Source organism: Myxine glutinosa, chromosome 3 (assembly GCF_964187855.1).
Source record: "Myxine glutinosa chromosome 3, kmMyxGlut1.1, whole genome shotgun sequence".
In the NCBI taxonomy this organism is placed as follows: Eukaryota; Metazoa; Chordata; class Myxini; order Myxiniformes; family Myxinidae; genus Myxine; species Myxine glutinosa.
Genome location: NC_136263.1, coordinates 116748102 through 116775215, shown reverse-complemented (window position 1 = coordinate 116775215; position 27114 = coordinate 116748102). Strand labels below are relative to the sequence as shown.

Below are 27114 nucleotides of genomic sequence, written 5' to 3'. Positions count from 1 at the left end.
CAGAAAGACAAACCGACACATAAAACATATAACATAGGGAGCGGTAGACAAGATGGGGAGAGAGGGGGAAGGACACAAACACAACATTTGAGAGCAGGGACCGAGAGACATGGAGACATCGAGAGATCTGAGAGAGGGCGAGGGCTTTGGGGGGGGGGGGGCGTGGGAAGGGGGCAGTGGGAGAGGTATAAAACACATGTTGTATTACAAGGAATTTCAACACAGGACAAAACTATTTGGACAATCAAAACCAGCCAGCATTATGGTTGCCAACATCAGGTTGTTTTTCCATGCTCTATCCTTTTTAACAAAAGCAACAGTCGTGGCCAAAAATATTGGCACCCTTGGACTTTTTTCAAATAATGCACCATTTCTTCCAGAAAATTGTTGAAATGAAAAAATATTTTTGTATCCACATATGTAAACCCTCCCCGACTGTAACTACCACTTTTATCGTAGTGGGGAGGCTTGCGTGCTCCTGTGACCCCTTGGGCTATACTGGCGGGAGCTTTGCTCCTGGTTGGTCTTACCTAGCCAGGCAGGTCAATGGGTAGTCCTGAGCCAGATTAAGAGTCGTCACACATTTTTCTGGGGGTAGGAAAAGGTTGTTTTTTTCCCGCCTGGTCTAGTCGCCCCCGAGGGTGTTTGGATATGGACACCTAACAGGGCTAAAACAAGACCTGTCAAAGGGCGGAGGAGCTCCCTGTGAGCCAAGGGCCACCCATATCTGGTGCCCAACTGTGTCTGCAGATGTCCTCCTGCAGTCCGGTTACCTCTTTCCAGGAGGTGGGTGGCAGGATTTGCACTCTGGCCACCATAAAAACATGTCATTCGGCAACACACACAAAGAACACAACTAAAAAAAAAAAAAAACACTCAATGTGAGTACCTCCTGTGCAGCTACCCTTCGCAGAGCAGCTCACCAGATGATGGGATTGGGGCAAAGCCTTCAGGACCCCCACTCTTTGGTAATAGGAGGAAACGCATGGGGTAACTTTCCTGGGTTGGGTTGTGGAGGTGTGTGTCGGGGTGGTGCTGAGGTGTCGTCCACCAGACGATGGTCTCCTTGGGTTAACCTGAGGCAGTCCCTTCGGGTGGGTGCCTGGAACGTTCTCACTCTAAGAGAGGATGATCACCTGCCTCTGCTATCTTCTGAGCTCCAGCGTTTGAACATCAGTGTTGCAGCACTCTCTGAGGTTCAGAGGCCGGATAGTGGTGAGATCATGGTGGGTGGCTACACATACTACTGGTCTGGTCGCTTTGACGGTGACCATACCCAAGGAGTTGCAATAGCTGTGTCCAATAAGCTGAATCCCATGATAGTCGAGGTAAAACCGGTCAACAAGCATATTATGAGACTGAAGATTCGTCACTCCTTGGGTGTCATTTCCCTGGTCTCTGTATATGCTCCAAATGAGGAAAGTGATCTCACTGTGAAGAAGGCATTATACGCCATGCTCAAGTCTGTGGTTGGTCAGTGCCCCAGGAGAGATACTCTTCTAGTCTTGGGGATTTTAATGCATCGACTGGCACTGATAGAGATGGTTATGAGGCATGTGTTGGTCCCCATGGATCCGGGACTGTGAACCACAATAGCACTCAGTTCCTCATCTTTGCAAGAAGTCATGGACTTAGGGTGGCAGGCTCATGGTTTCAGCGCCTACAACCTCATCACTGGACTTGGTACTCCAATGCTAGTGATGTGGCAAAGGAGATTGATCATGTGCTCATTGATCGTCAATGGCGGATGCTCCAGAACCGCAGGTTCTACTGGAGTGCTTAGGTCATCAACACCGCCCACAGGCTTGTTGAAGCAACTTTGAAGTTGCAGCTCAAATCCAAGAGAATGCTATCATCCCAACCAAGGCTGAATGTGGGCAAGCTTAAGGAGGAGTGGGTAGCTGAGGAGTTTGCGAGCAGGTTTAGTGGGGTATTTGGGGGTCTGGATGAGTAGGTGATAAATGTTGCTTCTGGGACACCTCCGTTTAACATGGGAAATCCCTATCTAATGTCATTTACCCCCTTGTCTTTTTCAAAAATCATAAACACCTCTATTTCTCCCTCTATGAACCTATAATCCTTTTCACCTTATGAACCTATAATCCTTCTCGCCTTATGAACCTATACTCCTTCTCACCTTATGAACCTATAATCCTTCTCACCTTATGAACCTATGATTTTCTTCCTTTATGAATCTATTAATCCTTCTAGCCTTATGAACCTATGATCCTTCTCACTTACATGTAATTTTTACCCTATTCCCCCCACTAGCCCCTTAATGTAGTTCCTTAGACCACTCTACTAATGAGCCTATAAATATATTATCTCTTTCTAACTTTTTAAAGAGTTCCATTCTCCTATAGAACTCATCCCCATCAATTATATTTATAAAGTATACAGGTTCCTTAACCTTTTGTTGTGAAAGTATAAAGTGGTATGTTTCACGGAGGGTTCTTGTTTGACCTCCTCCTCTCCCACATACCATTTTAAAATTATAATATTTATTATCCGATTGATAACCATTAAAGTTCTCACTCCACTCTAATATATTTTTCTTCCCGCCCTCCATTACCCCACTTAACAAATGAATACGTTTATCCGTCTTGAGAACCTTCTGACCAGTGATTCGCTCAACCTCTTGAATCTGATATTGTTCACATTCGTTGTGTTTTCCATTTATATACCACTAGCAGAGGTACCCGGCTTTGCACGGGAGTGGGAGGAGGAGGGGAGGGGGAAGAGGAGGGGAGGGGAACGGGGGGGAGGGGGGAGGGGGAAGCGGGGGAGGAGGAGGGGAGGGGGAAGAGGAGGGGAGGGGAATGGGGGGGAGGGGGAAGGGGGGGAGGGGGGAGGGGAAGGGGGGAGGGAAGGGTGCGGGGGTGCCCAGGGGAAGAAGGGCCCCTCCCCTCCCCCTCCCCCCCTTTCCCCTCCCCCCCTCCCCTCCCCCTTCCCCCTCCCCCTCCCCCTTCCCCCTCCCCCTCCCCCCTCCCATCCCCTTCCCCCTCGTTCCCCTCCCCTTCTCTTCCCCCTCCCCTCCTCCTCCCCCTTCACACCAGGGGGGTTGACTCAGCCTGTCATCCCACCGAGGTCGGAAGTCGGAACTCATTGTCATCAAATAAATGTAGCCTGTATGTTTCACTCTTTGTCACATGCCGTTGGTCCCATGTCAATCGGATGAAGTTGAAAAATTAACGTTACGAAGGTTCTCTGGGACGTACTGATTCCGAATAATGAAGTTGAAAAATTAACGTTCCGAAATACGCTAATTACGCTAACAGAAGCGCTGGAGGGAGCACTGCGCTCCCTCCCTTAGATTCCCTCCCTCTTCTGCTAGCGCTAATTACGCGTAACACACTAATTTTAAAACCCGAAGTTTTTTTAATTTTAAGGTGTGCTGTAGTCAGAAGCGCTAGAAGCGCTGTGCTCCCTCCCTTCGAATCCCTCTCTCTTCTGCTAGTGCTAATAATACGCTAATTTTAAAACCCGAAATTTTTTAAATGTTTATGTCTCCGTGACATTCCTGGGACCATCCCGAGTCGAACAGTACTTTCCGCTCGCAAATCCGTCCACGGGTTCTCGAGATCTTAGAGATCATAGATAGATCAGGATACAGACACAGAGGCCAACTCTACTTTATATATATAGAAGGTTGATTACACCTCCACTCTTTAGTCTGGTTGATACTTGGTTCTATCATTTATGGCGAAACATTGCATCATCTTTTGTTGAGCCAGTTGCCAACGTGGCACAGGATGACTCAGCCATGACTCAGCCTTGCCAATGACGCAGCCTTGCCTATGAAGGCTCTAACCACACCTTGCTTTTTTAAACACACGTTATGTTTCTCTGGAGGATGGAGGATGAAGCTTTATCAGAAGACAGGTAAGTTTTTTTGTTCTCATGATTAATTATTCATTGTCTTATATGGAACATCATTAACATCCTCTCAATAATTATTGTTTTTTCTCTTTTACAGTATATCTTTATCAAACCTGGTGATTGATGTTGAAAATGAAGTCATTGATTTTCACCAACAAAGGGAGAAGTTGAATGAAACGCTTACAGAATTCACTGAAGTTCAGAGGGGTCTTCATAATGAGATGGTTGTGTTTAGAAAGCCTCTCTCACCCATTAATATTATCCAAGGTTGTCCCAACAACAGAACCAATGACTGACAACGAATTAAACACCTTGTTTGAAATTCTATGCGAGAGGTAAGAGATATAATTAATTATTCACAAACTTCAATCCATTAATTTTCTCCTTTTTATCAAAGTTGGTGGTTGAATAACTGTGTTTTAAAGGGGTGATACCTCTGATACCTCTGATACCTCTGAGTGAGACCCCAAATTGAGAAGCACCACAGTTGGTCAATGGGAATTGGTTTTTAGAACCCATAGTGTAAGTTGGCCAATGGATTGGCAGGGAGAGACCCCGGGTAGTGTAAAGTGTGTTAAAGTCGGTGTGGTAAAGTGTGGTGTGGTAAAGTGGTGTGGTAAAGTGGTAAAGTGAGCTGTGTGTTATTTCCTTTAACTAACTGTTTGTTTTATTCCAGCATGAAAAACCAACCAAGCAACATGAAGTTTGATGAAACCCAGGGATTTCACAACTTCGACGACCGGAGGAGTGTCAACCAATTTCCTGCTCATGTGAGTTGTTTGGAAAAATGGAGTTTCTCATTTATGGTCCTAGACTGCCCTCATGTGGTTTGGGATGGCACGGCAGGCAAATACTGTGTTTGGTGAATTTTTTTAAATCCCTTTTGTGCCTTGCAGACACAAAAGAAATTGGTGAAGCCAACATGGGAGACAAGAGGATATTATACCTTGGAAGAAACTGAATTTATGGAAGAAACTGAATTTATACCTCGTGAAAAATGTTTTATTATAATTTTTATGTTTTAAATGTTATTTCATAATTTTGATTTTATTCGCTTTGTCCAGAATTATTTAATTCTTAATTACAAAAAGAGAATAAAGGGAAAAAAGATGGGAAGGTGCGCCCCCACCCTTGATCCCCCCTCATCCCACCCCTCCCCTCCCCTTGTGTGTGTGGGGAAGGTGGGGGTGGGATGAGGGGGGATCAAGGGTGGGGGCGCACAGGGGTGGGGGATGATGGGAGTGGTCTGTGTGGGTGTGGTCTGTGTGGGTGTGGTCTGTGTGGGTGTGGTCTGTGTGGGTGTGGGTGTGGTCTGTGTGGGTGTGGTCTGTGTGGGTGTGGTCTGTGTGGGCGGGGTCTGTGTGGGTGTGGTCTGTGTGGGCGGGGTCTGTGTGGGCGGGGTTTGTGGGTGGGGTCTGTGTGGGTGTGGCTTATGATTTTTATTTATTTATTTAATTTTTTTTATTACTACTAATTAAATTAGCTAATCTGGGTGGATGAAAGTATGGATGGTTGTTGTTTAATGAATTATCAGTTTTGTTTTTTGTAATTCTTGTGAGTAAAATGAACCCAAGATTTCTTCCCAATTCATATCATATAATTTGCAAGTCCAAGGCATAGTATCCATTACATCAACGATTTTGAATAATTCATTCGTCCATCTCTTTGTATAACCTTTCTCAAAATGACTTTTCCATCTGTATATTCTTACAATATCACCAACTTTGAACTTGGGCTTTCTCAAATTAATCTCCTTTTCATATTCTAATTTTGTAAATGTTTCTGATGGTTTTGATTTTGTTGATGAATGAACTGTATTATTGTAATTATCTACAATATCCTGAATAAAATACACCCATTTTTGGGAACCGAGTTGTGTGAATTTTTTATATAATGTCTCTTTTAAAGTACGATTAAAACACTCAATAACAACTGCTTTTCCTTCATTAAAGGTGCTGTATAATTTAATACCCTCCCCCTTAAGAAATTTCATAAATATTTTGTTATAGAACTCTGTTCCCTCATCGGTCCACAGTTTCTTTGGTTCTCTTTTACTTTTATTAAATATCTGTTGGAAGGCTAACATCAGAGTATAACCTCTCTTGTTTTTCAAAGGAACAACCCAAGCAAATCTACTCCTCAAATCAATAACGGTTAAAGCATACTTGTATCCCTTATCATTTTTTAGTTTGATTAAATCAGCGGACCATATGTGGTCGGTGTATTTAGAATAAACTTTCCTTCTTTTAAACTTTGTGATTATAGGTTTATGTAATTCATCAGCCAAAAGCTCCTCAGTCTTGATGACATCAATAGAGCCTAATAGTTTTTTGAGGGTGAATAACCAAGGCCAAGTTTCAATTTAGCATTTATCAAATTTCTCACAATAAACCTATCAACCTTCTCTCTCAACGTTGGATTTTGTATCAAAGACAAATTATACAACATTTCTCTGTCGGCTTTATGTTTTTCAGTCAACGTAGTGGTTTTCCCATAAGCAATATCATGCTTCATACAAACTTCGTCAACCCTATTTGTAGGTTTAGACCAAGGTTAAGGATTGTCAGCCTCATCTAATCTTTTATCCAGGTTTGTTCCAGGACCACAGAAAGAATATCCAGGTAGATGTAGTTCCCCTGGAATTCCAGTTGTTGTAAATTTACTTCCTGACAAAAACTTTTGTACGTCTCCTCCACTTTTAGGAGAGATGAATTGGCACTTTTTAGAGCCACACACTTGTCATATTCCTTTTTGATAAACTCTATTATTTTTAGCTTTAACAAAGGAGATATTTTTAGATTTAGTTTTCTTTTTACATTTGAGACAATAACTCATATTTATTTATGAGAAAAAGTCCTACATAGTGCCAAAGCCTTTTGGGTTTTCAACATATACATTTCTATCTTGATTTTTAAAACATAAAGAATCCTTAGGAATGCCTTCACTCTCTCCTCCATTTATTTACAAATAAAACTAACTAAAGTCAATAACACCAACATCATCAACTATATGTTGTATATCTGCTCTCTGAATTTATTATAGCAAATTTAAAAACCAATATCTTCATAAGAGTCATTAGTTCTTTATTTTCCTCTTCGGTGCGTTGAGATTGATTTATTTGTCGTAATAACTTCAATCTTTCATTAATCTCAGGAATGGTCATATTTTTATATTTTTCCCCCCTCTCTCTTTCCTCCCTCTCCTCTTCCTCCTCCTCCTCCTTTTTCTCCCTTTCCTCCCTCTCCTCCTTCTCCTTTTTCTCCCTTTCATCCTTCTCCTCCTTCTCCTTTTTCTCCCTCTCCTCCTTCTCCCTTTCCTCCTTCTCCTCCTTCTCTCTTTCCTCCTTCTCTTCTTCAACTCCTTCCTCCTTCTCTTCTTCAACTCCTTCCTCATCCCTTGCTACCCTTGAGCTTGAGCCCCAAAGAATATTAAACATATACTCATCTGGATTTTGAGATATTCTTGTATCTATAATTATTTTTCTCATAATAGGATACCAATAAGATTTGATGACGATTTCTAAAAGAGTTTTATATTTCATAACTTTGAGAAGTTCATTTTTATTTAATATTTTAAACAAGTCTCTATTTGTGGGTTTAGCAATATCAGTATAAGGCCACTTTTTAATGACAAAATTTCCATGTATATGCTCCAAATCATAAGGTATGTAATACCGAGCACCCTTTTCTTGTAGGTATCCCTGAATACAAAAATTATAATTCTCTTGTAGTCTTTTTCCTGCCATTTATGTATCAGAAATATATGTGAGATTAATATTATAACAGGTAATACCACCCCATCTTCCCACTACCAAATCGGTTTGTATTCCTCGGCTTTCTATCCTTATCTCATTTCCTTCCTTCTTTGTCATGTTAACCATCGCTATACTATCATATATTTTTCTTTTCTTAAAACCATGTATTTGTTGTTTACTAATTGTACTTCCACATAAATCCTTATCCTCACCAAGCGGATAATATTCTTCTTTACGAGACTGATTCAAATCATGTAGGTCTTCTAAGTTTATTGAAAAATACCAATTATACCCTAAATCAGGCATATCATACCCCCATTTATTGATTCGCATATTAACTATATGTCCTTCTTTATAAAATTCAATTGTAAGCAGATAGTTAAATTGAATGAGGAAAGGTGTATGGTCAGTATAACCGGGTGTTGTGGTTGTAAATTTTACTTGTTTAACAAAACGTGCTGTTTTCTTTAAAAATATATATTGTGATAAATCACTAAATCTAATTAAGTCATTCGCATCTGTCGGGTTTGGATAATTGATTAATTTATAAGTATTCTTCATATTAATATTTTTACTTATACTATATTTTTGTCGTTCAGCCTGTGCCTTTGTGTAATAATTTGATAAATCAATATCCTGAGAGGATTTTCCAAAGATAGAACCATCCTTTCCAACATAAGTCATTTATATTAGATTAAAAATGATATCATAAAAATTTTCATTATTGTTGAGTTGAAATAATACATATAAACATAATTGACCACAACATTTAGAATTAATTTCTTGAACTTGAAATGTTTGATAAACACCATTCTGTAAGAATTGTATTACTTCAACAGGCGGTGGCATACCATAACTATCAAAATAATATTTATCCTGACTATTATGAATACAAACCCAATGAGAACCATTCTGTGTGTCTAAATTCATAATAATATTCATTGTATTCTTGGACAACTTTTTTAATTCATCTCTCATACAAATAACCACATTATCAATTTTTAGTTTTTTACAATATTTAGTAAGTTCTATATTTGACGTTGTATTCTTTCCAAATTGTTTAAACCATTTATCCATTTATTTATGAGAAAGATATAACCCATTACCCCTTTTAGTTAGTTTAACACCCGCTTGAGCGATAGAGGAAAGCATATCTCCAACTAACAATCTAGCTTTATCAGGTAGACTTTCAAGCTTTTGAGCAAAATCCACAATTACACCACTTCCACTAATTTGATTCTCCAACTCCTTGTTATGTCTTTCCAATTCTTTTTGAGCTTTTAGTTGTGCCTTCCTTTCGTTAGCAGTTTTTACCGCTGCTGAAATACCACCAGTCAATGCTCCCGCCGCACTTAAACCAGCAAATAAAGGAATTAGAAATGGGAGAAATCCTCCCTCTTGTATTGAATATTTCTTTAACATAGGTTTTGTCATTTTAATTTTAAGTGAACCAGCATCATTTAGTGTTTTTACCTGCTCTCTTGTGAGTAAAACATCAATTCTTACTGCTCCTTTTCTTTGAATTGTATTAACGTTAATAATGCAAGGCTTTTGATTTTGAATACAAGATGTTAATTTATTAAGATTGATTTGATTAACATATACCAGTTCTTTCCTACTCATTTATTTATGAGAAAAAACCTATGTGATATTAATCATAACACCATTATCTGTATTAATCTGTAATTCTGTTTCCTCCAAAAGCAAACAATAAGCATCAACTTCTTCATTCTCTCCTCTTTCAATGTATAGAGAAGTATCCACTCTATTAGACTTTATAGTTTCCTTTTGAGAACTCAGGTCAATTGCGTAGATGGTATAAAGTTTTTGAAACGCAACCATATCCAAAATAGGTTCATTATTACCGTTGCTTTCACACACCTTTTGGTAAGACTTGTAGGCTTCCGCATAATCATTTTTTTCCCAATCAATTTCCAATCTATCTCGCGGATAAAATGTTCCATCAAGAGAAACCCGAAGTTGTTTCACCTTAGCATTATCACTCAGCGCATTATTCTTATCAGTACCCTCCTCTCCATCTGGTTTCTTAAAAATGAGCCATAGGTATCGTGGCTTTCCTTCAAGAACACCCAAATTCCAAGTGTAGGTAGTGTGTTCCAGTTTAAAGTGTTGACATCTTCTTTTAAGGTATGATACATTTAGCGGTTTCTTTGAGTTAAGTCTTCTATTTAACATCTCTTCCGTTTTAAGATTAGGAGTATATTCACTAATATACCAACACAAATCATTAATAACAAATTTATTATTGTCGCCAAAAGCATTTTCAGCCCCAAAAAGCAACCTATTTACATTATCATTCCTTTGTAGTTGAAATCTAATTTTAAGACCATACAAAACTTTATCATAATCACAAAATCCAAATATACCTTTCAGAGGTACTGCTACCGTAAAACTATTCTCTGCTTTTGTATCATCATTATACATTGACTTCCTTTGACTATAACCAGGGTCAGCATTTGTTCCCGTTGACATATCAGGAATAAAACCTTCAACAGCTCCCTTACCCATTCTATCACTAAACGAATATAGTGTAAATTTCATCATTTCAGATATAGCAGAGACATAATCAACCGCTTCAACCTCTTGTGTTCCAATATACAGGCGGACACTATCAAACATTTTCCAGAAGAAATCATTTACGAGTGTAGCATTAGTATTATTCGCAGCCTTAGTGAATTTAAATTTACACAGCAAGAAACTATCAGCTATATTCAAGTAAGTTTGTTGATTATTTATTTCAAAACTTTTTGTTCCGTTTGAATTCCAGTCTGTTCCTGTTATAGCATTTACCTTAAAATAGTCTTCCTTTTTAGTAGAGTTTGAAATGATAATCGTATCATCCAAATCATAGATACTATCAATCGCTTCCATACTTGTATTTATATAGCATTAAAATCGTTGAAACCCTGACCCAAGTATTTTAATGATTTTTTTGTCGTTCTTGTGAAGATAGTTGAGTTTTACCTTTTTTAATTTCTTTGATTGCTTGTAATTTATGAGACTCCTTTTGAGCATCTTTTATACTCTTTATAGCACCCGCAACTGACCCTACGGCTGAAGCAGTTGAACCAATTAGGTCTTTATGTTTAAGGATGGTTGAACCAATACCCATTAGAGTATCAATTATCCCATCTCCTTTATTTCTAAATTGATGTCCCACACCCCGTTGTCTCTTTGGTTTATAGTATCCTCTCCCAAGAAACATACCTTCACCCTTATAGTATGGTGAAAGGAACATCCCATCCCCTGTAATTATTTTATATTTTCCCAACTCGTGTTTTCTCACAATAACCATTATTTATTTATTGACAAACTTCACGTAGGTGAATTCTGATGGATATAATGTCATCATTAAAGGATATCATACGATTATCTTGGTCGGTTATCCTAAAATTTACTCTGTATATGGTTTTTCCTGACACAGGTAAATAGACAAGATTTTTTGGTTCCATATTAAATTTATAACCAATCGGGGTTGAGTATGCACTGAATGAAAATATTGTATTTGTTCTTATTCCATCGTTATAAGCACCATCAATCAAATCAATGAATTAATACTGAATTTATACCGGAGGATATTTGAATGACATTATCACTGTAAGACGTCCCGTTAGCTTCAATCTTTTTAGAAGAGAACCCCAATAGCTCTTTGAACGAATTTTCAATCGTGAAATCAACTTTATAATTATTTTTAAGTTTAATAGTTGATTTTGAAGTGTGTTTTTGAATATCTATTACAATATTTTTTGGTTCATCACCTTTTTCTTTCATAAGGCGAGAGTCTTCTGAAGATATTTGAGAAATCTCATAAGCACCGGGTGAAACGGTTATAGTTTTATATCCACTTCCTGGATTATAACTAAACTTGTTGTTTTTCTCTGTGATATTAAAAAGGGTATTGTAAGTCTCCATTGACAACAAAGAAGCCTCATATTCTTTTGTGGGGTCAAGTTGTAGTGGGTAAGGGAATGAAGCTGTGTAATCACTCGTTGTGAAATTAAAACTAAGAATTGTGCTTCTCATCTTATTTAATATCTAATAAAATATCTTTGTATTGACATTTATTAATTATTTTCATATTCATCAACTGATCTAAAATGGCGGATGCTTCATTAAAACAATTGTTGTTTCCAGCCTTCTTACTACCTAACAACAATAATAACCTATTAACTAATTGTGATGGGTCATTTGGAAGAAAACTAACACCCGAACCAAGCTTACTTAAAGCATCAATAATATGTTTCTCCTTCTCATTCTTCTTACTTTTACCAGCAACAGAAACTCCATAATCAAGTGCGTTTAGCAACTCAATATACTCTCTATCTTCCTCTCTTTCCATATCAAGCGGTTCATCAAAATAAGGTGAATTAGCATGTCCATCTTTTGTTAGAAGAAACATTAATCTTGGGGTTAATTCAACATTTGGTTGGTCAGAACTTAAGAACACCAATTTATCATTAAATATCAATAACTTTTCTTTCACAAGATGGAACTGTGCTGGTTCTTCTGTTGGAATGAGACCTGCTCTGGTTTTTGAACCCTTCAAATATTCATTGTTTTGAAGAGCTTCTACAATATAATTGGAACGTTTATTTACCTTCTCAAGATGCCGAAATAATCCTTCATCATCATATTCTAATTCTCCAAGTTCTTGCTCTGTCATTTGACTAAAATCTTTGAGCATTTGAAATTTTTTCGGAGTAAATTCTACCGTGGGAACTGTAGGTGAAATCGTTTGTTGAGTTTTTAAAAGTGGTTTAAAAAATTTCTCTTGTTTTCTTTCAAAGGCTTCTTCACCAGTTAGTTTCTGTCTCCTTTTCTTCTTTATGTCTTCCTGTTGCTTTACAACTTTTGAAACCAACTCTTGATGTTCTTTAAACTTTCTTACTCTTTCTTCGGTATTCATTTTCTGTATTTATTTATTGAAAAATATTGTTACGGTACGCGGTTAAAGATGGTATGTTTGCCGAGCGGAGGCTCCGCGACCGAACAGTTATTCCCCTAACCAAAACCCGATTTACCCCAAACTTTGGCCGGATCGCGCCACCGCTATTCAATCGGGAAAACTCTAAAGCGACCGAATGCAAAGAGGAAGAAGACGTACAGAAGAGTAACTGGGTTTATTATTTACACATATAAGCAAGAAGAAAGCAGTCACGTTTATTTACACTTACAGGGACATGAGACGCAGGTGACACAGTGAAATCTTTAGCTTATACAGACTTATTGTTACTACCCAGGACAGCACGAACAAAACAAACTCACGTACGCAAATGGATGGAAATTGCAGGCAGGAATGAAAGGAGGTGGGTGGCTGGAGTAAGGCACGGAGCTGGCTGGAGTTTGATCCTGCACGGGACGTCGGGCTGGACCTCGACGGCCGCCGATGCCACCGATCCTGTCGTGTGCGCGGGGTAGCGGGTCGGAGCTGCTTGGTGGAGCCAAGCCAACGCTGCTGGTGGGGGGTCTGGCGTGACGGGTTCTCTCTCCCTCTCTCACTAACTCCAGGACTCTTTCTCTCTTGCTTAGTCCAACTCTTCCTCACCACCGACAACTCAACGCAACCCCTCCACTCTACGCAAACACTGACCACCACTGACGACCAACCCAGCTCTGACCAAAAAAACCACACACTCCGCTCTTGTAGTAGCTCATTCCGTAAAAGCTCATCTGCCCTTTGGGAACGCCCCAGCTGCGGGTTATATAGGCCCCGCCCCTCAACCTTCGCGAACCTCCTTGATGTTTCTCTCCACACCCTCTCCAAGTCCAACCCCTTGTTCGTGGTTGGTTGAGTGGGGCTGACTCACTCCTCCCCTCTATGACGAGGTGGGGACCCGCCTTTCTTCCCCAACCCTGCCTCGTGGCCAATGGCAGCAATTGTTGGTTGGCAATGCGAATGGCAATTGACGAAAGGGGAAATGGAGGTTTTTGGGAATGGGAATGAAGGGAATCTATCTTTTTCACTTGGTGCAATGCAGTATTTAAGTTAATGGGAGACACAGCCTTACTCTAAGACACATAATAAGATATAAGCTACTGAACAAGGGTATTCTATGATTAGCTGACGTGTATGCTTTTGGACTAATTACCGAGATGCCCTTTTTACCTTTATACAACTCTGGAGGCAGGAGGGGCCATATCCAACAATGTTCATTACCATCTCCAATATAATACAACACAATCAAAAAAATGCAATCCTCATATCCGCAACACTGCACCCTCCTCCTCTTAGGCACTTCCTGGGCCTACAACTTTTATTTAGTGTGACACGTAGGTGTAGTTCCCTCTACTTTTAACCTGACCCTGAGTGCGACAGTTTTAAAACATAAATAAATGTGTCCCGCTGCTCCATTGCACCCTGCCTAACAGACTTACGCCCACAGTTAACCGAATTGCGGAATGGTCTTCAAACTACACACTGATGGTGGGGAGCATTATTTACAATTGACACTACTTTTATTTACAAGACTAACCCAGGACCTGTAATTGTTCTTTCTGGGGGGAGACAGTCTGCTCTGCATCGACGCACCATGAAAGCACCCCAAAACGCACCAATACACCCCCAAGCACCAATCGGTGCAGTCATCACTGTTCATCAATGTGCAATAATAAAAATAACCAAACAACCCCTAACCCTGCAGGTGATCTCTTGCTCTTCGGCTCCCTCTGCTGGCTATTACTATTTCTTCCAGTTGTTGTCTTTCTTTCATTTTCTTACTGGTGGCCTATTTGCAATAAAGCTTGCCCAAACGTGTCCATTTTATTTATTTTATTTATGGCCCACAGGGCCGACTACGTGTGGTTCACCTGTGGGGCATCGGTGCCCTGTGGCCAAGGTCCGCCAGCAAGATTTCGGGCCCTCATGGCCGGTTCCAGCAGAGGGGCCATGCCCCAACCCATGGGGTCCATAAGTGGTGCTCGGCCCCCGACATGTGGTCCATAATGTGGTGCATCGATGCAGACAGCTGGTTCTGGGAATTCCGGGCGCACAATGGAGGACTCACGCACGCTCCCCTCGGCGCCCAATGGCGCACAGGTCATGTGGGAGACAAAAGGGGGAAGACAAATGAGTGAGGGGTAAGGTCACAAGGGTACACATCAATAAGGCAATGCAAGGCGAAATGCGTACGGAGGGCGAAGTGAGAAAGCTCGTCCCTACAGTACGTCACCCCCCTGTCACCTACACTACCCTTGCCCTTACCCCATATGTACAAAAATCTACACATTTACCAATCCATCGCTACCGTTCCGTCTTCCCCATATTTCCCATACCAAATTCGTCACCACAATCCCTCTATCCAAAATTTGCCATCACCCAATTCGTCATCAACCCTCATAAGGAGGAAGAGATGGAACATCAAGCACAATGTCACACCCACGTCATGATGCGTCTCACAAGCCAAAACATTTGCACATAAAAATAATTAAACCAACCTGGCGTGGTGTGGAGGTACATCATCTCAGGTGAGTGGATGCAGATGGTGCGAGGAGATTCTTCATCCTAACTATCCTCTAAATGACTTTAACACACTTTACACTATGCGGGGTCTCTCCCTGCCAATCCATTGGCCACTTACACTATGGGTTCTAAAAACCAATTCCCATTGACCAAACTGTGGTGCTTCTCAATTTGGGGTCTCACTCCCCCGATTCATCTCCCGGTGCCCTTGCACAATTTCTGGGCTGTGACGTGTAGCTCTCCCAGCAGGTCTACCCACCTGCACACCTCCACCACTGCAGTTGCCACCCGAGCTTACCTAGCTCCTCACCCTAACCTAACTAACTGGGGAAGGCCCCTCTTGGCTCTGTCACCCCTCTCGGTGCCCTCTGGCACTGGGCTACCCGGGTCCGTCCTCCGGATCCTCGGGCCCCATCCACAACAACTACCGGCTCCCAGAGCCCACCTGCGGCCTCACCTGGCCGACATCCTCACAGTGGTGGAGTGCCGAAACCAACTACACACACTAACAGGCTTGACGCCCAGCCATTTCCACCACACTAATGCACCCATCCAATCACCATTCTTCCACCCACACCACAGATGCCAATATCCAACCACAATTTACCTATACCCTCTACCTAACACTTACACTACCCGCCCCGGGTATTCATGATGGGGGTCCACTCTTTCCCCATTCACACCTTCGCACCATCCACTCCACTCCACAACTTCCACCATACTCACTCCACAACCATCCATTCCAATACTCCATATACTCCATACCATTTATTCCACACAACCACATACACCTGTTGTTGCACACCTGTGCAATCACACCTGGTGCCACCTGCACCCTCCTTCTCTTGCTGGACCAGTTGGTCAACACAACACACATCACTATCACTATCACTCTTACTCATACACTGCTCCATCCACCTGTTCAGTTGCACACCTGTGCCATCACACCTGTTCCTTACACACTTTTCACAATACACTTCTATACACCTCCAATATTCACACGGCATCATCTCATCTAACTACTCCCCTCTGAAACTTGCGCTTCCCAGTCGTCCCTTTAAACTATTGCGCTCCCACGTCATTATCATCCACACTAATCTACCTGCGTCCCCACTACAGGTATCCTTGTCACTAACTAATCTTACCGTTACCTAATGTCATCTTCTAGGTCCCTACACATTATCCAAACCCTCCCTCGGCGAGCTTACACTGCCATAAACCCCATAAGCTAGTACTCCTTTGCCCCCCCCCCCCCCGCTGTGAGGGATGGTGGATTGGCCATCCCACCACATCGGGGGCGTTCCACTACCAATTCTGCTCACCAAATTTCAGCCAATCAAACATTTTCCATTTACTGCCAATTCTATTCACTTTTCTAAATTTTGGATCAAAACCACGATCACTGTCACTATCACCATCATCACAGTCCACTATATCCTAGCCTCGGTGCGTCGTGACATCATTAAACTCGGCTTCGTAAAGCCGAGCAATGAATTCGGGTGGTTTGGTCGCCTGCAGGTTGAATCCGTCCGGCTTTTGGTTCAAGGGAGGTGGTTTGGTTGGGCCGAGATTCCACGCACCATCACGGCGCCGAGCCGTTCAATGGCCTGATCTCGACCTGCCGGAACGTCTCAACAAAAATGGGTCGCCATGACGACCCTTTCTATCGGTCTGCCCGTTCCGCCTAGCGGAGCACGGACGCGGCCGTTCCAAGCGCGGCCCAGCGTGGATCACGTACGGCGGTCCTTCCGAACCCGCCGTGGTTCGGATCCCCGCTGGTCCTCGCGGCACACGAAGCTGCCCGACGCGCACCGAGGGCCCGATTCGGCTATAAGTCGCTCTAACCGCTAACCCGGTTACCGTCGATGCCTCACCTGCATGCTTACACCCAGCAGCCCGTTCCTTGCTCATACATCCAGCTGTCTCCCTGCTCTTGGTCATTGCACCTTCTCTAACACACCCAGGTACACTCATTCCGCTCACAGACTTGGTCACACACCTGACCACCGAACACTTTGGCACACATTCGTCGCTCGCACACCTCACCAACACACCTCTTCGCGCCCCCTCCTCGGTCACGTCCTCCGTGACAATCACAGGTGTGCTCTCACTCGCACACCCAACCACGTGCCTCACGACCAACTCAAGTGTGCATTCCCACACATGCTCTACCATTCCAGGTGTGCATCCTTCCATTCCAGGTGTACATCCTCGCTCACCTGTCACAACCAACTCACGCTCCGTGTCACTCTCACTACTTTCACCACCACTCTTGACAGCGCACTCTTTCCTCATGCACCCGTCCGTTACACACCTTTCTCGTGCATCCTCTTAAGCACACTCTTTCGTTACTTCCTCCATAACACTCCCCTCTCCGCGCTTCCATGTGCCCCCTCGCACACGCGCAACAACCAACTCACTCTCGACAGCACACTCACTCCTTGGCACGCACTTTTTCCTCACACACCCCATGGTCGGACATTCTCGCACACCTCTTCCTTCACACACCAGTCCTGTCGCACACTTCACCAACGGCCTCTCATGAACACCCGGGTCCACATCAACCCCCAAGCCGACTGAAGCTCCCCTCACATCATGTACATTTCCGAATATATCGCCACTCACCTTGACACCTCGTCTCCGCACCTCCTCTGCCACCTGCAGACTCTTTATTTGGTTAGTGAGCACATCATCACGATTCGAGCACAGACCTTGTACCAATTCCATTACCTCCTCCTTTATTTCCTTTTTAGTTTCCCTTCGTCTCTTCTTAATTTCACTCACCCCTTCTTCCACTTCCTCTAATTTTTGCTTCACCTCTTTTATTTCCCGGTGCGTCTCCTCAAGTTCGTCCTCTAAGGCTACCTTGACCGTTTCTATGTGCGTCCTCACCTCTCGGTCCTTCGTCTCCATTACTTCTGTCACCTCTTCCAACTTCTTCGTCAACCCCTCATGTACCATCTGACATTCCTTCTGTGTCGCTATTAATTCGTTTTTAATGTCTTTTTGTGTCGCTTTTAACCCCCCGATTATTACCGTGTTCTTTTCCACTTGGTCCACTCGTTCCTTTTGTCCCACTGTCAGCTGTTCTACTCCCTTCGTCAGACCCTCTATGCCCCCCTGTAACCGAGCCGTATTATTTCTCCCCTCTTTCTCTATACGCTTTTCACCTCGCTTTACCTCCTCGCGTACCCCCGAGACCTCCTCACTTACACCTCGTCGTATCTCCTCTTTCATCTCCTCCATCTCTTTTGTAGATGCCACCCTCATCTGTCCCAATTCATCCCTCTGAGCATACAGTTTACTTTCTAACCCGATTTTCACCTCCTCTATCTGGTTCCCCATCTGTTCGATTTCCCGGGCGGATTGCTCCCCTATTTCCCGCAATTTGTTTTCCATCCTATTTTCTAACCCCATTAACCCATTTTTTACCTCTTTTATCCCGTTGTCTAACCCCTCAAATTTAGCTTCTAGCCCTTCCCCCATTTCTCCCATTTTGCCCCCCATTTCGCCCCTCATTGCCCCCATTTGCTCACTCTGAGCATCCATTCGCTCACCCTGAGCATCCATTTTTGCCATCAGGTGGGTCAAGAATAATCTGAGGTCAAACCCGGTTTGCCCAGCGTCCCCAGCCGCCACCGCAGGCTCGCCCTCCGCGGCGCCGCTATTTTGGAACCCTTCAACCACGTGCGCGAGCGCGCCATTTTGTGCACCTGATACCCCCACGACCGCACTGCCAATGTTCTCCTCTACTTCGTCCCTCTGATCCTGGGTTACTCCTAACCCCTCCTCTAGCTCACCCACCTGCATCCGATCGCCTTGACCAGCCATGGCGCGATTTCAAAATTCGGGTTTTGCTTTAAAACACAAATTTTCAGCAGCTCGTAATTTTGAGCGCGTTAAGCACGCGTCGGGCCTCGTATCCCACTCCTCGACACCAATTGTTACGGTACGTGGTTAAAGATGGTATGTTTGCCGAGCGGAGGCTCCGCGACCAAACAGTTATTCCCCTAACTAAAACCCGATTTACCCCAAACTTTGGCCGGATCGCGCCACCACTATTCAATCGGGAAAACTCTAAAGCGACCGAATGCAAAGAGGAAGAAGACGTACAGAAGAGTAACTGGGTTTATTATTTACACATATAAGCAAGAAGAAAGCAGTCACGTTTATTTACACTTACAGGGACATGAGAGGCAGGTGACACAGTGAAATCTTTAGCTTATACAGACTTATTGTTACTACCCAGGACAGCACGAACAAAACAAACTCACGTACGCAAATGGATGGAAATTGCAGGCAGGAATGACAGGAGGTGGGTGGCTGGAGGAAGGCACGGAGCTGGCTGGAGTTTGATCCCGCACGGGACGTCGGGCTGGACCTCGACGGCCGCCGATGCCACCGATCCTGTCGTGTGCGCGGGGTAGCGGGTCGGAGCTGCTTGGTGGAGCCAAGCCAACGCTGCTGGTGGGGGGTCTGGCATGACGGGTTCTCTCTCCCTCTCTCACTAACTCCAGGACTCTTTCTCTCTTGCTTAGTCCAACTCTTCCTCACCACCGACAACTCAACGCAACCCCTCCACTCTACGCAAACACTGACCACCACTGACGACCAACCCAGCTCTGACCAAAAAAAACCACACACTCCGCTCTTGTCGTAGCTCATTCCGTAAAAGCTCATCTGCCCTTTGGGAATGCCCCAGCTGCGGGTTATATAGGCCCCGCCCCTCAACCTTCGCGAACCTCCTTGATGTTTCTCTCCACACCCTCTCCAAGTCCAACCCCTTGTTCGTCGTTGGTTGAGTGGGGCTGACTCACTCCTCCCCTCTATGACGAGGTGGGGACCCGCCTTTCTTCCCCAACACTGCCTCGTGGCCAATGGCGGCAATTGTTGGTTGGCAATGCGAATGGCAATTGACGAAAGGGGAAATGGAGGTTTTTGGGAATGGGAATGAAGGGAATCTATCTTTTTCACTTGGTGCAATGGAGTATTTAAGTTAATGGGAGACACAGCCTTACTCTAAGACACATAATAAGATATAAGCTAATGAACAAGGGTATTCTATGATTAGCTGACGTGTATGCTTTTGGACTAATTACCGAGACGCCCTTTTTACCTTTATACAACTCTGGAGGCAGGAGGGGCCATATCCAACAATGTTCATTACCATCTCCAATATAATACAACACAATCAAAAAAATGCAATCCTCATATCCGCAACAATATCATTTAGTATCTCATCTTGTTTCACAACAATATATTTATATTTTCCAATCGTGTGTTTCATATTATTTTCAAATTCCTTCTTACTACATAATGTAGAACAATTATCTCTCCAAAAATTATTTGTATCTATTGAATTTAACTTAAATAAAATAAAAGTATTAGCATTGTTTCTTATTGAGCGCCGAGGGAGTTGAAAATATGACTGACTAAGATAAATACAATTACAAGAAGAATGTCTCCCTCTTGTATAGTAGCTATCCATTACTGTTTGGTTTCTCTCATTAACACAATCATCAAAGATAACGAGGTTCTTTTTTGATTTATCTAAATCTTGAGGTGAAGGTATATCATCCGTATTATCACTGAGAATACAAGTTATGGGTTTTGGTTTTGATTTTGATTTCTGTGTATCACAAAATAATTGTATTATATCATCAATATTATAATCATTTAGTTTGTTTTGAAGTTTAAATAAACCGATAATGTCTTCCTTTTTAAGACCCGCATTAAAACCCTGTGAGAGTAGTTGATACTCGGGTGGAAAACTTGACTTTGTAAAAATTATTAAATTATCATAATCTAAAAAATTAGGACTAACGAGCATCTTTAAAAGTAAACAGGTTTTTCCACATCCGCTTGAACTGACTATTAGACATCTCAATGAATTTGGAAGATTTTTATGGTTATTAAATTTTATCTTATTTTCCCAAACGGGTAAAAAATCATTCATTTATATATTTGGAAAACAAGTCATCTAACTTTTTTTGAGTTTTTTGAGAAACTCTATATTTTATCCTGAGTTCAAGTTTAATTTCAAAATAATCCATTATTTTGTTTATATAGTATCTTGTATTAACATTTCAATTAAAATTATTTTGAATAATAAATATCATTAAACCCTTATACATTTCCTCAATACAAATAGTCTCTTCCCTTGTAAGAAATGGTGTATTATCACCATAAAACTTAACATTCATCTCTCTTATTAATCTTGTAAAGTAATTCATTTTTGGTTCTAATTTAAAAGAGTTATATATTTTTCTATATTTTTTATTATCATTAATTAAAATTAAATCACAGAAAATACATTGTTTATATGAACCCTCATTATTAAGCCCTATTCTACCACAATGGTGGCAGATTTCTAATTTATCATATGGAGAGTCTGGAAATTCTAAATATCCTTCAGAATTTATCATATTTATAAATTAAAATTATACTTAAAACAAAGTGCCTTTTTTAGAGGCTTTTTTAAAGATGAAACTGTGCTTAAAGTAAAACACAAAAGACAAATTTCAATCAATCTCTACTTCGGTGGAAGATATAGAAAAATATGTCAAAGATGTTAAATTGAACAAAGATAAATATGGAAATTTTTGGATTAAACCCATAATGGAGAATAACATGTGTCCTTTTATTAAATTTACGGGACAAGCTATGTTAATTAATAACTCTATTAAAGTAAATTTGACAAAAGTTTCTCCACTACTACTAACAATTTACTCAAAGCTTGAAAAGGTCATTGATAAAGAAGCTTTGAAAATGAATGATAAGACCATCAACGATTCTCGAGGAAACATTTGTATATTCTTTAATAGACCCAAAGATGTGGGTGAAATTAATAATATGAATATTAGTGGTGAACTATCATTCCGTACTCTGATTATTAGAGATTATTTGAAAATAACATTTAATGTAAAAAATATTGTGGTTATTAGTTCAAATGAAAGAAAATATATAGATATTGATGGAAGTTTAATGGTATGTAAATGAGTGATATTAACAGTCAATACTCTGAGAGTTATTATACTGAGAGTCTAGGATCTGAAGATAGTTATGATACTAATAGTTTGTGTTCAAATGATAGTTATGAGAGTAGCTTTATTGATGACTCAGATAGTGAAATTGAAATTGATGAACTAGAGTATCTAAACTTTCTGGCTAATACATAGACGCTTTACTTTAAGTAAAGTTATATATATAAAACGTGTTGAAAAGCTCAAAGGTGTTTTACTTTAAGTAAAGTTATATACATAAAACGAGTTGAAAAGCTCAAAGGTATTTTACTTTAAGTAAAGTTATATACATAAAACGAGTTGAAAAGCTCAAAGGTGTTTTACTTTAAGTAAAGTTATATACATAAAACGAGTTGAAAAGCTCAAAGGTGTTTTACTTTAAGTAAAGTTATATACATAAAACGAGTTGAAAAGCTCAAAGGTGTTTTACTTTAAGTAAAGTTATATACATAAAACGAGTTGAAAAGCTCAAAGGTGTTTTACTTTAAGTAAAGTTATATACATAAAACGAGTTGAAAAGCTCAAAGGTGTTTTACTTTAAGTAAAGTTATATACATAAAACGAGTTGAAAAGCTCAAAGGTGTTTTACTTTAAGCACAGTTTCATCTTTTAAAAAGCCTCTAAAAAAGGCACTTTGTTTTAAGTATAATTTTACTATATAAATAAATATGATCAAAGCAACATATTGCGACGTTTGTGAACAAGAATATAAACAATACAAAAGACACCTTAAAACTAACAAACACACATTTAATCTACTTCACCTACTATCTCCTATTCAGAAGGAAACAAAACACTGTTCTGCATGTAATAAAAATATCCTCAAGAAAGGCTTCGAAATACATCTTAAAACAATTCTACATTTATCAAATTTTATCACAACTAAAAACTCTGATGGCGCATTCAAAGGACATATTAAAATAAGTCTTTAACTTCAAATCTCCTGAACCAGAGTCTATAGTTGATGCTGTAGAAATAGTTAAACCTGCTGTTCAAACGTTGATTGAAAAAACACTAAAAGAAATGAAACCACTTAAATTTTATATGGGAGTAAAATTAGAAATGACAAAGGACGAAGGAGTTATAGATACACCATACATGAGAACTGAGCCACACTTTATATCTTCATATCAAGATTTTAAAACATCAGGAGTCTATGATGAACTTATTAAACAAGAGCAAGATGTGGATAATTCAATCGTAGGAAGTGGCTTCAATATAGGAAAAATTATTTACATAGACATTCATATTCTTAAATCAGATCCTCTAAAAGCTTCTTCCTACATTGATTTACCCAGTGTTATCAAAAATAGAAAAGCAGTTATCAATATCAAAAATAAAGACAATAAATGTTTTCTCTGGTCTTTTCTAGCACACTTACATCCTCCACATTTTCATGATGAAAGAGTATCTCATTATAAAAAATATGAGAATACATTAAATACGAAAGATCTAAAGTTTCCGATGGCTTTAAATGATATTCCTAAATTTGAAAAGATAAATAATTTATCAGTTAATGTTTATGGTCTAACAGAAACAAACAGCATTCAGGTTTTAAAGCTTTCTGACAATTGTAAACAAACTCATATTAATCTTCTATATTTTAATTCAGAGGAAAATTCACATTATACATACATTAAAGATATTGCTAAATTAATAAAACCACAAGTATGTAAAAGAACAAATAAAATATATATTTGTTTGTGTTGTCTTAACTTCTTCCATACACAAGAAAGATTAGATAAACATTCAAATTATTGTGGTGAACATAAATCAACGGTAATCAATATGCCTAAAGAAGGCTCAAATATCACATTCAAAGATGAAAAGAAAAAGATCAAACATCCATTTGTTATATATGCTGATTTTGAAAGTATTCTAGAAAAAATAGATACTGCTTCTCCAGATCCAAAAGAATCATACACAAATAAATATCAAAAACATACTCCTTGCGGTTTTTGTTATTATATCAAATCATCCGTTGGTGATAAATATAACAAGTTAGAGGAGTATAGAGGCTCAAATACCCCAGAGGAGTTTGTGAAACGACTAGAAAAAGGCTGTGTCCGATTAACCAAGATAATGAGAGAAACTAATAAACCAATGTCCTTGACGAGTGAACAGAAAAGGGAATTTAGAAAAAACAATGTTTGTCATATTTGTGAGGAAAAAATTGGTGAAGGTCTAAAGGTTAGAGATCATTGTCATCTCACTGGTAAATATAGAGGTCCAGCTCATCAAAGTTGTAATATTAATTATCAACTCCCCTCTTTCATTCCTGTCTTTCTTCATAACAATGCTCATTATGATACGCATCTATTTATTAATGAACTTTCAAAGACATTTGGACACATTTCAGCAATTCCTAACACAGATCAGAAATACATTTCCTTCACAAAAACAATTCACACATCTCCTATTACTCATATCAGATTTCTTGATACATTTAAATTCATGGCAAGTCCATTGGCTAACTTGGTTCAAAATCTAAAAGAATTTCCATGTCTTTCAGGGTATTTTTCAGATAAAGATTTTCTAACACAAAAGGGAATTTACTCCTATGACTATATGGACTCATTTGAGAGATTCAATGAAACACAACTTCCTTTAAAAGAAAATTTCGATAACAAATTAAACAACAGTCATATATCTGATAAAGATTATGTATACGCACAAAATGTTTGGGAAAAATATAACATCAAGAATCTTGGCGAGTATCACGATTTGTATCTCAAAACTGATGTGCTTTTATTGGCCGATGTATTTGAAGCCTTTAGATCTGTTTGTCGCACTGGATATGGATTGGATCCTGCTCACTACTACACAGCACCTGGATTGGCTTGGAGCGCGATGTTGAAAATGACAAAACAAGATTTGGATTTGATAACCGATGTCGATATGCTTTTGATGATTGAAAAGGCAAAAAGAGGTGGAATTTCACAAGTATGCTCGAGCAGATACGCAAAAGCAAATAACAAATATCTTCCAAATTATGATTCAACGAAAGAGAGTTCTTACTTGATGTACTATGACGCAAACAACTTGTATGGCTGGGCAATGTCTCAAGCTCTTCCTTATGGGAAACTAAGATGGGTAAAGGAAAAAGACTACACAAAGGTTTTACAAGATGTATGTATCTCTACACAAAAAGAATTGGATGATTCAAAGGTTGGTTATTATTTTGAGGTCGATTTAAAATATCCTGAAGAACTTCATATCAAACATAAAGATCTTCCATTTGCTTGTGAGAAAGAAAGTCCAAAGAAAGAATGGTTGAGTGATTATCAACGATCGTTTGATATAGGTGAATCAACAGAAAAATTACTTACTACATTATATAACAAGAAAAATTATGTACTACACCAAAGAAATTTGCGACAATATTTATCAAAAGGTCTAAGAGTAGAGAAGATCCACAGGGTTCTAAAGTTCAATCAAAGTCATTGGTTAAAGGGGTACATTGATTTTAATACACAAAGAAGAACAGAGTCAAAAACAGATTTTGAGAAAGACTTTTATAAATTGATGAATAATGCGGTCTTTGGTAAGACCATGGAGAATGTGAGGAAAAGACAAAATATCAGACGAGCAACATCTTGGGAACAAGCATCAAAATTAATTAATAGACCGAGTTTTACTAGAGCTGAGGTCTTTACTGAGAACTTTTGTGCGATCCATTTGGTTAAAGAGAGTATTGAAATGGACAAACCTATTTACATTGGAACATCAATTCTTGACTTGTCAAAGTCATTAATGTATGATTACTTTTATATTAATCTAAAATCAAAGTATAAGGATAATGTGACATTGTTGTATATGGATACTGATCGTTTTATTTTGAAAATTAATACTGATGATGTTTATTCAGACATTAAAAAGGACATTAATATCTATGATACAAGTAATTACAGTCCAGAGAGTGAGTTGTTCTCTTCTAAAAATAAAAAGGTGATTGGAAAGTTCAAGGATGAATTGGGAGGAAATGTTATGAGTGAATTTGTGGGATTGAGGTCGAAGGCTTATGCTTATAAATACATTGTGAATAACGTTGAAAAGACTGATAAGAAGTTAAAAGGTGTAAAGAAAAATGTCATTAAAGAAACAATAAACTTTAAGGATTATTATAACTGTTTAACAACAAAGAAAGAAGAGTTTAGAAAGATTAATGGAATAAGAAGTTATAAACATCAATTATATTCAGAAGAGGTGAATAAGAAAGCATTGGGGGCTTTTGATGATAAGAGGTTTATTTTAGAAAATGGAATTGATAGTCTCCTTTATGGTTATATAAGTATATAAGTGATAAGATATATAAGTGATAAGATATAAGTGATAAGATATAAGTGATAAGATATATAAGTGATAAGATATATAAGTGATAAGATATATATAAGTGATAAGATATATCTAATTGATAAGTTAAAAAGGGGGGTTAGGGATTTTAACGGGCTACCACCACCTTTTTTCTATTATATAAATGATAGAACCAAGTATCAACCAGACTAAAGAGTGGAGGTGTAATCAACCTTGGTATATAAATGGAAAACACAACGAATGTGAAAAATATCAGATTCAAGAGGTTGAGAGAATCACTGGTCAGAAGGTTCTCAAGACGGATAAACGTATTCATTTGTTAAGTGGGGTAATGGAGGGTGGGAAGAAAAATATATTGGAGTGGAGTGAGAACTTTAATGGTTATCAATCGGATAATAAATATTATAATTTTAAAATGGTATGTGGGAGAGGAGGATGTCAAACAAGAACCCTCCGTGAAACATACCACTTTATACTTTCACAACAAAAGGTTAAGGAACCTGTATACTTTATAAATATACTTGATGGGGATGAGTTCTATAGGAGAATGGAACTCTTAAAAAAGTTAGAAAGAGATAATATATTTATAGGCTCATTAGTAGAGTGGTCTAAGGAACTACATTAAGGGGCTAGTGGGGGGAATAGGGTAAAAATTACATGTAAGT

General features: G+C 39.7%; 1 long non-coding RNA gene across 1 annotated transcript; it reads left to right on the top strand.

The window, feature by feature from the left end:
- The first annotated feature begins 4114 nt into the window (after nucleotides 1–4114).
- On the top strand, nucleotides 4115–4889 carry LOC137423978 (uncharacterized). Its single transcript, XR_013622744.1, has 3 exons — nucleotides 4115–4214; nucleotides 4556–4649; nucleotides 4776–4889. It is a non-coding gene; the product is annotated as an uncharacterized LOC137423978 (long non-coding RNA).
- The last annotated feature ends 22225 nt before the right edge of the window (nucleotides 4890–27114 follow it).